Source organism: Hibiscus syriacus, unplaced genomic scaffold (assembly GCF_006381635.1).
Source record: "Hibiscus syriacus cultivar Baekdansim isolate YM2019G1 unplaced genomic scaffold, ASM638163v2 tig00003126_pilon, whole genome shotgun sequence".
Taxonomy (NCBI): Eukaryota; Viridiplantae; Streptophyta; class Magnoliopsida; order Malvales; family Malvaceae; genus Hibiscus; species Hibiscus syriacus.
In genome coordinates this window covers 886,866-900,388 of record NW_024061963.1, presented here as the reverse complement: position 1 = coordinate 900,388, position 13,523 = coordinate 886,866, and positions in this window count along the sequence as shown.

Sequence of the window (13,523 nt, the reverse complement as noted above, 5' to 3'; positions counted from 1 at the left end):
TACGTTTATATTCATTTTTATTCATTAAATTTTTTATAAATTAAAGATTTTCGTTCGAAGATATTCTAGCTCATAGTGAAGATTCTTCTCATTCATATAATACTTGAGGAAAGTCCAATGAAAATATGGAAGACAAATTGAAAGAAATGGAAGACACCCAAAAGTGTCTGGAAAAATGTTAAGAGAATATTCAGAATGACTTGAGGGACCAGATGACCCAATCACAAAGAGATGTGGTAAACCAAATTGCCACTTTGCTCGGGGTAGACCCTAAAGAGAAAGGTCATGATAAGGGTTCTAACATGGTTGATCATGGTTCGTCAGCTCATGCAAGAGATCAACCTGAAAAGGTACTACCTAGAGGGGAATCCAAATTAATCCTGCTGGAGCATATGCGACACATCTCATTAACCTTAATGATAATATTGAGTACCTTGATGATGAAACCCCTGATCTCAATGTACTTAGCGAGGATAAAAAAGCTAAATCGGAGTTAGCCAAGCAATACGAAGATCTCTATAAGAAGCTCGAAGATAAGGTCAGAGTGATAAAATCTATTGATGAATACGATGTGGATGTTAAAGAACTCAACCTAGTGCCAGATTTGATTCTCCCACACAAGTTCAAGACTTCAGAGTTTGAAAAATGTAATGGAACAAGTTATCCGTCTTTTCACCTCACCATGTATTGCCACAAGATGGCTAAATTTTTACAAGATGAAAAGTTGTTTATCCACTGTTTTCAAGGCAGCCTCACTGGTTCTACAGGCCGGTGGTGCGTACAACTGAGTTGTACCAATATCAGAACAATACAAGCATGTGAAAGATATGATACCCGATCCGGTAGCCTTGATGAACATGGATAAGTAGCCTAATAAAAGTTTTTGACAATATGCCCAAAGATGGTGGGATTTGGCTGCACAAGTTCAACTTCCGCTATTAGACAACGAGACCCACCGTTCTTTTCCTTCATACTCTAAAAGGTATGTTTTTGGATCGTATGTTAGGCAGCATTCAAATAGTTTCTTAGACATGGTCTTTTCATGTGATTTGATAGAAATGGTTGTTAAGAGTTAAAAAATCGATGGCGGTGAAAACATGTATATAAAATGAGAGATAATGAAGTGAACACTACTACAACTTACAAAAAAGGATATCTGAAGAATGTGATGATTACTCACCCAAGGACTTCTAGGACAGAGTCCAATACAAATAAGGGCAAGTATCGTGGCCAAAGAAAGGAGGTCGAGAAATTAACGTTTACACTAGTTCTTGTGTCTTTCTCTAAATTGTATGTGTCGTTATTTAAGGCAGATGTTGTTCGTCCATACCATCTTAAACCGCTTCATCCACCTTATCCAAGAACGTACGATACAAATGCCCAATGTGAGTATCATGTCGATATTATGGGGTATTCGATTGAAAATTATTACACTTTTAAAAATGTGGTGTTGAATCTTATTGATACTAGGATGTTAGAGTTCAACTACCCTGATGTTGCAAAGAACCCATTGCCAAATCATATTGGGTAGGGGGTGAATACCATACAATAAGAGAGAAGAAAAAAGAGAAAGAAATACATGTCTGAGATCATATCATCGTTGAATTGGGTGTTTAAACAACTAGTGAAAGCTAGTTTGATTAAGTAAAGTTCGATTACCAATCATGTTGAAAATAAGTTCTTTTAAAGTTACATCAGAAAGAAGGGCATGTGATTCATTCAAGGTTTTTATACAATTGATGATGGATAACAAAGAAATTGAGTTCTTTGAGAATATTGATAAAAATGAATAGGTTGATGTGTGCACGTCAGATTACACCAAGCCCACGTATGGAGTTAGGAGACCAATTATGATAATTGTAAAGCCAAAGGTGACAAATCTAACATCCGTCACTCCAAAGATATTGATTTTTGTTGCATCTCCGTTCCCACTCAAAGATACACACAAAGTTTTGTGGAGCTATACTAAAAATATCTCAATATCGAAGGGGGTAAACTCAGTGGAAGGTCCAAAGGTGTTGCAAGAAATAAAGATGGACACTGAAGAGAAAACCAAGGCACCCGTTGAGGTGATAAGTGAAGTAGGGTACTTTGCAAGGAGTGACAGATGTTATTCTTCTCCTGAGACTTTGAAGAAAGATGAAAATGTGTAAGGCAAAGTGAAAACACCACCACCTCAAAAGATATTTGAGGATGAGCCTCCGCCAAAAATTAATGAGCCCGTTACTAAAGCTCAAGCCCAAGAGTTCTTGAAATTTTTGAAACAGAATGAATATAGTGTGGTGGAGTAATTACACAAGCAACAAACGCAAATCTCATTATTGGACTTTTGATGAACTCTAAGGTGCATCGAAGTGCTTTGTTAAAGGTGTTGAACCAAACTTTCGTGCTAGAAGATATATTTGTAAATAAGCTAGATCGAATAGTGGGGCACATTTTTACAGATAATTATATTGCCTTCACTGACGACGACATCCTAGAAGGAGGGATAGAATCTGTAAAGGCCTTAAACATCACCACCCATTGAAACGATTATGTGTTACCTGGAGTTCTGATCGATAATGGGTCCGCATTTAATGTGATGCAATAGAAACTCTCCAGAGGTTACCGGTAGATAGCTCTCATATGAAAGCATATCAGAATATCGTAAGAGATTTTGACAATAATCAAACGAATATCATAGGGATGATCGATTTTTCATTATTGATAGGCCCAGTTGTTTACAACATTGAGTTTATGGTGATGGACATCAATCTAACTTATAATTATTTTTTGGGGAGACTTTGGATTCATTTTGTGGGAGTGATGCCTTCATCTTTGCATCAAAAGTTGAAGTTTGTCATTGATGGTAGGCTAATCAGTCTTGGAGCTGAACAAGAGATTATTGCTTCAGTAACATGATCCTTACATTGATCTAAATGAAAATGCTTTGGAATGTTCTTTTTGTGCTCTGGAGTTTGTAAATGTTATTTTCATCGCTGAGGGGAGAAAAATTCCCCCGTCCTCATTTGTCTAATTGTACAAAGATTATTGTGCGCGAGACCTTGGGAAGGGCAGCGAAGATTGGAAAGGATTTTGGAAAATGTTTGCAAGGAACTCTACATCCAAAACTTGTTGTTATGAAGAGAGATCACTTTGTACTATGTTTCAAGCCCAACAATCAATAGTGACATAAGGAAATTAAAAAGGAGAGTTGAGGCAAGAAAGGCTCAGTTAAGAGGCGAAGAGATTCCTTGAGAACTTATATCTCTTCCTGATATAAAGTTTTTAGATTTGGATGAATCTATGACAACGAGCAGCAGTTAGTAAGAGTAATTAGAGAAGCGGTACAGATGCAAGTCGAAGAAATGTTTGATGAAGCCATGGAATGTTTGTTCTTCAACATAGTTAGAGAATGCATCAAACTAGGGAGATAATTACTTAGTATTTGCACGTGTTTCCTGGGATAAAAGCTCAACAACAGAATTATGGAGGATCTTCCTGTAGTTTCTGGGCTTAACACAGAGTAATACTCAGAACCAACCCATGTGCTTGTACCCGTGAGCATCAAGAGATCTTTTGTAAAGGACAATCATGTTGATCTTACTCAGTTCATTTATAATAAAAGATGTTTTCATTCATTTCTCAAGTGACAATTGCTTTTTTGCATTTACATTGATTTATTTTTGCATTTTTTATTCGTTTTGCCTTTTTTCTCCAAAGTATATATTCATTCCACATTTTTCTTTCCATGTGTCCCAATATTAATTTTTTGAATATTTCTTTTACTAATCCTGAGATTAATCTTGAGCGACTTTTGTGTTTAGAAGACATTAATGAGTGTCAAAATGAGGTGGAATGTGAAGTTCTGAACGAATTATTTATACTGGTAGAAACAGAAGATAAACAAATGTTGCCTCATAAGAAAGAAGTCAGGATTGTGAATTTGGGATCCGATGAAGAGAGAAAGGAAGTGAAGATTGACATAACTTTATCGCTTAAGGCAAAGAAAATTTTGATAAATTTTCTTCAGGAGTTTAAAAATATATTTTCCTGGTCGTATCAAGATATACTAGGGTTAAATACAAACATAGAGGTGCCCAAACTCCCAATAATGCCTGAATGCAAACCAGTGTAGCAAAAACTTAGAAGAATGAGTCTATAAATGTTATTGAAAGTCAAAGAAGAAGTGAAGAAGTAGATTGACGTCAGTTTTTTCAAGTGGCCAAGTATCCTGAATAGGTAGCCAATATAGTCTATGTGCCAAAGAAAGATGGAAAATTGTGTATGTATATGGACTATAGGGACTTGAATAAAGCAAGCGCGAGCTCGTCCTCATATCGATACGTTAGTGGATAACACCGCAGAACATTCATGGTTTTCTTTCATGGATGGTTTCTCGGGGTATAATAAGATAAATATGAACCATAAATATGGAGAAAACAACTTTCGTGACCATATGGGGCACATTTTGCTACAAGGTGATGTCATTTGGGTTTAAAAATAAAGGAGCAGCATATCAAGGGGCTATGGTGACCATTTTCCATGTCATGATGCAAAGAGATTGAAGTGTATGTGGACGATATATTGCTAAATCCCATACTGAGGAGGAGCATATATAAAATTTAAGAAAATTATTCCAAAGGTTGAGGAAATACTAGCTGAAATATAATCCAGCAAAGTGCACTTTTGGAGTAATGTCAAGGAAGCTTCTAGGCTTTGTGGTTAGTCAAAAAAAAGATTGAGAATGATCTAGATAAAGTAAAAGCACTTCAGAATATCCCGCCTCCTCGTACGCAAAAATAAGTTTGAGGGTTCCTGGGAAGGTTGAATTACATTTCTCTATTCAATTCTCAGTTTACTGATAAGTGTGACCTTATATTTAAACTAATCTGAAAGAATAATCATGAGTGTTAGAATGATGAATTTCAAGAAACTCTAGAATTAGTCAAGAAGTATCTATCAAACATTCTTATCTTGGTAGCACCAGTTCCTGGTAGACTACTAATTCTATACTTAACAGTGTTTGAGAATTCAATAGGTTGTGTGATGGGGCAGCATGATGAGGGAAAGAAAGAAAAAATGATATATTAATTGAGCAAAAAGTTCAATCATTATGAGTCAAGATATCTGTCAATTCAGAAGTTGCGTTACGCTTTGGTTTGGGTGACCCAAAGACTACGACAATATATATTGTATCATATTACATGGTTGATTTCCAAACTAGATCCATTGAAGTTCCTAATGGAATCTCTAGCCTTGACTAGAAGAATGGCTCGGAGGTAGATGTTATTGTCAGAATTTGACAATGTGTATGCGAGCCAGAAGGTGATAAAAGGAAGTTTCATAATAGATTTCCTCGTAAGTCGTGTTTTAGATGATTATTAGTCCCTAAACTTTAATTTTCCAGATAAAGATTTGATGTGTATTTTATTTGAAGAAAACATTGAAGAGGACGAACCCTGGAAGTTCTATTTTGATGGAGCATCAAATGCCTTGGGACAAGGAATTTGGGCGATGCTAGTTTCTCCAAAGAATGTATATTATCCATTTACAAGTAGACTAGAATTCTTCTGCACAACCAATATGGAAGAATATGTAGCTTGTGTTATGGGTTTAAGAGTAGCCTTGGGAAGAAAAATAAAAATGCTCAAAGAATAGGGAGATTCCTTATTGGTGGTTTATCATCTATGAGGTGAATGGGAGACAAAAAATCCAAAATTGGTTGATTATCAAAATTTTATCCTTGAATTAATCAAAGAGTTTGAAGAGGTCACATTCACTTATCTTCCCAAAGAAGAGAGCCCAACGGCATATGCTTTGGCCACCTTGGATGTAATGTTCCAGGCGAGTAAAATGGATGATACGATGTCGATCTTGATGCAAGTTTCTAAATTCCAGACATATTGTTATATCCTGGAAGAAGAGGCAAATGGGCGTCCATGGTACCATGATATTTTGCAACATATCAAGTATCAAACCTACCCTCAGCGAGCATCTGAGATAGATAAGAGAACGATTCGAAGAATGGTTGCAGGATATATTCTTGATGAAGAAATTTTGTATAGAAGGGGTAGAGATCAAGTTTTACTGAGATGTATCGATGCTAGAGAGACAAAAGCTATTTTTGAAGAAATACATAGTGGAATATGTGGAACACATGCAAATGGTCTTTTATGGCCATAAAAATCATGAGATATGGATATTGTTGGTCTACCATGAAGAGATTACATTGAGTATGCTAAAAGATGTCACAAGTTTCAGATCTATAATGATAATATCATGCACCTCATTTGCCTTTGAATGTAATGACTACACCATGGCCATTTTCAATGTGGGGCATGGATGTCATTGGGGTAATTTCTCCAAAGGCTTTAAATGGTCATCGCTTCATTCTGGTGGCTATTGATTATTTCACTAAGTGGGTAAAGATTTATTCCTATGCTAGTATCAGAAGATCAACGGTTTGCAAGTTTATCAAGAAAATGATAATTTGTCGATATGGGTTGCCAGAGAGAATCATTACAGATAATGCCCCTAATCTGAATAATGAGATGATGACAAAGTTGTGTGCACAGTTCAAGATAAAGCACCATAATTTAGTAACCTACTATCCAATGATGAATGGGGCAGTAAAGATAACAAATAAGAACATCAAGAAGATCATCTCAAATACTACTGATACTTATAAAGATTGGCATGAGAAGTTACCCTTCACTTTGTTCGCATATCGTACTACAGTGCGAACTTCGATAGGGAAAAACCATTTTCTTTGGTTTATGAAATATAAGCAGTATTGCCCATTAAAGTTGAAATTGCGTCACTTCAGATCTTGAAAGAAGTGGAGTTAGATGAAACTGAGTGGGCTCAGGCTCGAAACGATCAGTTGAATTTTATTGAGGAGAAGGGGTTGAAAGTTATCTGTCATGGTCAAATGTACCAAAAGCGTATGATGCGAGCTCATAACAAGAAGGTTCGTCCAAGAGAATTTCGAGAGGGTGATCTAGTGGTTAAAAAGATCTTGACAATTCATAGAGACTTCTGTGGTAAGTGGATGCCTAATTGGGAAGGGCCATATGTTGTCAAAAATGACTTTTCCGTAGAAGAATTGATTTTGCAGAAATGGATGGAGAAATGCTGATAAATCCAATAAACTCATATTCTGTCAAGAAATATTATGGTTGAAGAAAATAAGGGAAAACAATAATAGAAATGAAATAGAAATAGGAAAAAGAGAAATAGAAAACAAAAAATAGAAAAAATGAAAAAGGGTGTTCAAGTTGAAAATCCGCAAAGGATGTCTTGAAACCAAATGAAGGATTTGAGTTGAAAACTTGAAAGGGTGGCTCAAATGCATTTTGATATTAGGCATTCGACAATTTATACCCTCTCGAGAGTTTGATATTTTGGGAGAAGCTTCCTGTCTGCAAGCATTTTGACAACGTTTGAGGTCTTCTAAACACATGCTTACATTAATGCTCAAAAGTTGATTAGTTCAGAAACTTTCTTACTAATGATGGCTGGAAGCATTTTTATTTTGTTTCTTAAATTTTATTTTTTCTAAGATTGCCATGACTTTGTAAAAATTTTGGATTTTTATCAATGAATTATATTCTTTTTAATCCACGATTTTGTTCCTAACATTTCTTTCTTTTTAAGTATCTTTCGAGTGAGTCAACATGGTGAATATAAAAACATAAGATTTCTTGGTATTAATTCGAGCTAATCTTTTGAGAACAATGAATCTGAAGTAGTTCGTGATCTCGACACTCGTGTTTATTGATGATGAATGTACATTGAGCTTATTAAAAGAATGAGATTTTTGAGCCTAAAATTTGGAGTGAAGAAATCAAGTTTGACGTTTTAGTTCTCGTTGGAGAAGATTTCATCAAGTTGATGTTATCTAGGGCATGTAAGAAAGATTGTTGTAAGAAAAAAAAGAAAAGGAATAAAAAAAGAGAATAAAAAGAAAAATAATGAAAAGAAAAGGTAAAAAATGAAATGAGAAGAAAAGGGAAAGAAAATGACAAAGAAAAGAAAAAAGAAAAAAAAACAAAGTGAAAACCTAAAAGGGCCCTTTGAGAAAAATGTATCTGAAGTGAAAACCCGAAAGGGCACTTTAGAATGAATGAGAAAAGAACCCGAAGGGAACACATAGAAAAAATTTGATTTCGAGTGCGAGGTGAAACTATGAGATGAAGCCATAAGTTGGAACCTTGAAAGGATCATGAAGATGAAGACCGAGCAAAGGGGAATAAAAAAGGCCTACTAGACAATGAAAATTATGGTCCCAATATAATTGACATCACACATTCATATTTAGGCAAATAAATAGAAACATGTATGTTCATTCATTCATTTCAAATATTTTGACATTTTGGCAGGAATAGTGAGATTTAATAGGAACTCAACATGTTCGTTTGACAAAAACTCGTTGGAAGTTAAAGAAGTTCATATAGGAGAGCTTGTTCGATTCTGACAACCATTTTGGTTCTGGCTTTCATCATAGAGGGAGATAGATCAATATCTATATTATTTCATTTGATTCTTCACATAAGAAATAAAGCGTAATCTTATTTTGCTCGATTCTATCACAGAATGAGGTAGATCAACATTGGCAATTGCTTTGATTCTTCACAGAATGAGTTAGATCAACATTTTTCATGTCATTCGATCCTTTATAGAAGGATTTGGATCAATGACAATCTTGTGCTCACTTCTTCACAGAAGGAGTTAGATAAAGATTGTTACTTTGCTTGACTCTATCATAAAAGGAGGTAGGTTAGCAACCCCATTTCATCGATTTTTCATAAGAGGAGTTGAATCAGCGTTAATATGGTGCCCATTTCCATCATAAAAGGAGTTGGAACAATATCACTGTTTCACTTGATTTCATCACAAAAAGAGGTGAATTGACGTATTTTGAAGGAATGAAGAGTTTATATAGGAGAGCTCATTCAACTTAGACAAAGTCATTGTGGTAGAATGGAGGGTTCATATAGAAGATCTCATATATTATGTCCAAGACACTTGAAAGTGAGAAGTTCATATAGGAGAGCTTGCTCGGATTTCAGAGTTGACTTCTTATCAAAGAGTGAAGGGTTCATAATCATAAGGATATGAAGCTCGAGATTTGGAGTCAGTCAGATAAAATTGGTGCTTTTTGTCTTTGTTTCATTATCGTTCCACGTCAATAAGCAAAGAGGAGCAGCTGTCATCACCCATTTTATCCTGGTAGTGACATGGCATTTTTCATATTATATAATATATTATATAAAATATAATTGGTTTTCGTAAAAAAAATAAATGATTTTGCATATATAGTATATAATGTATATAGTATATAGCTTGTATATTAAATGGACATATATCATATAACATATAGTACATAGTTTAGTATATAGTATATAATTTTCATTATATAGTACATTATTACATATTATATAGTTTGTCGTAACGTCTTTTTTGATGAAAGAATAAGTTTTCGATGAAAACCCTAAATTATATCTTACTCAAAAAATAAATTAATTTGGAGTCGCTATCGACCTTTGGGTTAGGTTGGTCGAATACCTAAAAACGTCATTTAAAACAATTTTACGAAAAAATGTTTTTAAGAAAAAAAATGGTATGCGTTTATCAAATATTCATTTTGAAGGATTCGGGAGTCGATTACGCATGTGGAAGGGTAAGCGCACCCCCACAATGCCCAAAAATTGGTACTTAATCGCTTGTATATTTTCGTGGTGCAAATTAAAAAATCGAATCAATATTTAAAATGTGATCCTTTTATTGAACATTAAATAATTTATTTTGAATTAATTATTAGGGAACATTTCATAATTTGAGAAGAAATCACAAGGTTTGCACATCATTCCATGGGAAGACTATCTCATCTATTTCTCCTTTATATGAGAAATATCCCCCTCCCCAACATTGTCAAAAAACGCAAATCGAATATAAATTAAATATCAGTAATTGCATAAAATAACTTACTACTTAAAGAAACATGCATTGCATCATTTGAATTAAAATAAAAACGAAATAAATATCATTTTTATAAAAATGAACCTGACTTATTTCAAGTTCATTTTTCATTCGAATGTCGTATCAAATCGCACTACTTCGATCAAATAGTGCTTTTCACACCCATTATACAATATAGTGTTCTTGAAAACATTAGAATAAAATATTTAAAAAGAAAATTAACATCAAGTACAAGAAATGTAAAAATGTTGACAATTGGGCATTTTATAAAATAAAATAAATAAATAAGATAAAACGAAATATTATAAAAATTAGTAATATATATAAATATACAAGGGTCAAGAATATTAAGTAAATATATACACATATATATAAATAATATGATATAACATATACATAAAACAAAGACCAAATAATAGTAATAAGAATAATAATTATAATAAACATACTTAGGTAGTAAAAATAAAAAGTAACAGAGACCAAATTACGTGAGGATTAAATCAGAAGAGAAACAAAACGTAAGTACGAAACATATAATATACCCATGAAATCTCACATTTAAAAGTGAAAGCAGTGACTAAAAAAAATAATATAAAGATCAGTGACAAATTTCAAAGAAATAACATAGCAAACAAATGATTGTGAAACAAAACAAAGAACGTAAGCCAAATATAAAATAAATAACATGTAAAAAGTGACCAAAATAAAATTAAATTAAATTTCCATGTTGAATTCGAAATAAATAAATAAAAAAGGAAGATCATGTGACCAAGTTGCAAAAATAATAGCAAACCTAGGGGGACTATATGATGATTAACCCTAACTTTTATATCTAACATAATTTATTAATCTAAAAAACCTAAACTAAACCTAAACTAAAACAAAAAGAAAAAAAGCTCTCTCCTATTTCTCTCACCATGCAACCGGCCATTCCCCTTGGAGACCAAACGCTTCCAACACCAGCCCCCACGCTCCGACCGACGGCGGAGGGAAGCCCAGGTAAGCTCGAATGAAACCCAAACGCACTAAAGACCCTCATTTCCTCTATTTTATAAATACTATTTTTTAGTTTCAAATCAAAATGTTTGCATGAAAATCAAAGGAAAAATAAACTTCTTTGGAAAAATCTTGTGTTGTATTGCTTGGGTTTCAATAAAATGGAAAAGTTGACTTTTTTACAATCTTGTTTTTTTAAGAGAAACTGAAAAGTATCCCCCCAACGTTATATTTTTTGGGGTTTTTATATCCCCTCCATTACATGAAAAGAAAGAAAAAAATTATATATTGACTTGCTTATTTTGTGTTGACTTTACTGATTTGGTTGGTTATCGAAGAAATGGAAACCATCTCTTGTGATAGCTGGTGATCAGGGTATGGGCTACTCTTGTTGGCGTTATGCCTGTGGGTTCACTGGAGTAAGGATGGTAGAGGTTTGGTGAAAAAATGGTGATTACAACTTGTAACACCCATATCTCGTATACTTTTCCGTACACGAAATACAGATGTCACATCAATTTTAAAATATTTCCCCTTTAGAAAAACCCGTAAAATTTTGTTATAATTTAGATTTCCTTTAAACCTAACATTTTTTAATACAAAACAAAGCATTAATTGAAATATGATAAGAGGTTCTACTTAAATACAATTTAGAGCATTTTTTCATACTTTAATCACATGCGAACTAAATTTTTCCTAAATAAACCAGATTATCCTATAGTTACTGACGAGTCAACCTTTAATTGATGAAAAATGGTACTGCTGCACTCCTTACCCGGGAAAACCTTGATTGTTCCCTACGCGTGAAATCAACACACGTTAAGTATTTACTTAATGAGACATAATACTGTAAAGATTCAAAATTTATACATAAGTATTTTATGACAATTGAATGACAATTAAATTTCATAATTCCATAAAGACCAAATAAGCATTTCTCATTTAAACCATAATTCTTTCATACAAGTATTGAAATTATTCTTAGTAGACCCAGCATAATTATCCTTTTGTATATTTTTCCCTATTATTCTTTATCCGCCCTGTGTACATTAAATGAGAAATTACTATACATGTATTGCACCAAAGTGCCAATTTATCATGTATCTTTTATAATCATCATGGGCGGCACCTTAAATACTGTTAACACACTATTTTGTATCTTTATTTGGGTCATCCTTTCATACCCATTATGCACTGTTTATGTTTTCCATTATGACATCCATTCCTACCAATTATGCATTGTTGTACATTTTATATATATATATAGCATCCTCTCATACCACTTATGCACTGTTCATATCAAAATGCATTATAATTTCTTTAGTCTTTTAGCCTTTCATCTAACTTGAATGATTGACACTTTTCTGTCAAATGCACAGTTAGGCCATTAATCTTTTATTTTTGAATAAATCCTACTCTAATAATCATTTATATTATCAACTAACTATTTAATTTCATTTTAAATTCTATAGTTTACACTTGGAGTGCCAAAACAGTCATTCCCAAACATTTCTATAATTTACATGGGTTGCACACCCATTACCAATACATAAATTCATAAACTTATCATTAATTTCTTAGTTTTTGAACTAATTTGTATCATCCATAAGGATTAGTTAAGTCACTCTTATTGAAACCAAACTTCTGTCATATTATCATCATAAACATTTTTAGTATGTCCAACATACTTTTCTTTCGTTCATTTTCTTTAGTAATTATTCATTAATTTCAGTTATGATCTCTTTTCATCCACCATGCATTTTAATCATGGCATCCTTTCATGCCTTAATGCATCCGTTCATGCATTTTAATCATGGCATCCTTTCATGCCTTAATGCATTCGTTCATGAATTTTAATCATGACATCCTTTTATTCCTTAACTCATCCATTCATACATTTTAATCATGGCATCCTTTCATGCCTTAATGCATTTATTCATGTATTTTAATCATGACATCCTTTCATGCCTTAATGCATCTGTTCATGCATTTTAATCATGGCATCCTTTCATGCCTTAATGCATCTGCTCATGCATTTTAATCATGGCATTCTTTCGTGCCTTAATGCATCCATTCATGCTTTTTAATCATGGCATTCTTTCATGCCTTAATGCATCTATTCATGCATTTTAATCATGGCATCCTTTCATGCCTTAATGCATCCGTTCATGCATGTAAATCAGTTTGTTCATTCATTTTAGAGCAGTTCATACTCTAAAACTCATTCACAATATACTTTTCATACATTAAATAAAAACATATTAACCATTGTAAAACATACATTAAAATTTTAAATATTCTAAATAGACTCATTGTGAATCGTCTACATTTAAATTGCATATAATAAATGTAATCACCTGGATTACCTCGCTATGATATCACAAAACTCAAAAACTGATTACTCAAGAACTTGGCCTTTACCTTTTTCTTTGCTTGATTTCGATCTATTCCATATCCATTAAATACATGTTCAATATCAATTGTTAGTATGTTTTCTAACAATTACACTTACACATTACTCAAAAGCACTTATTAATAACTTTTCTACAACAATATCAGCCTAA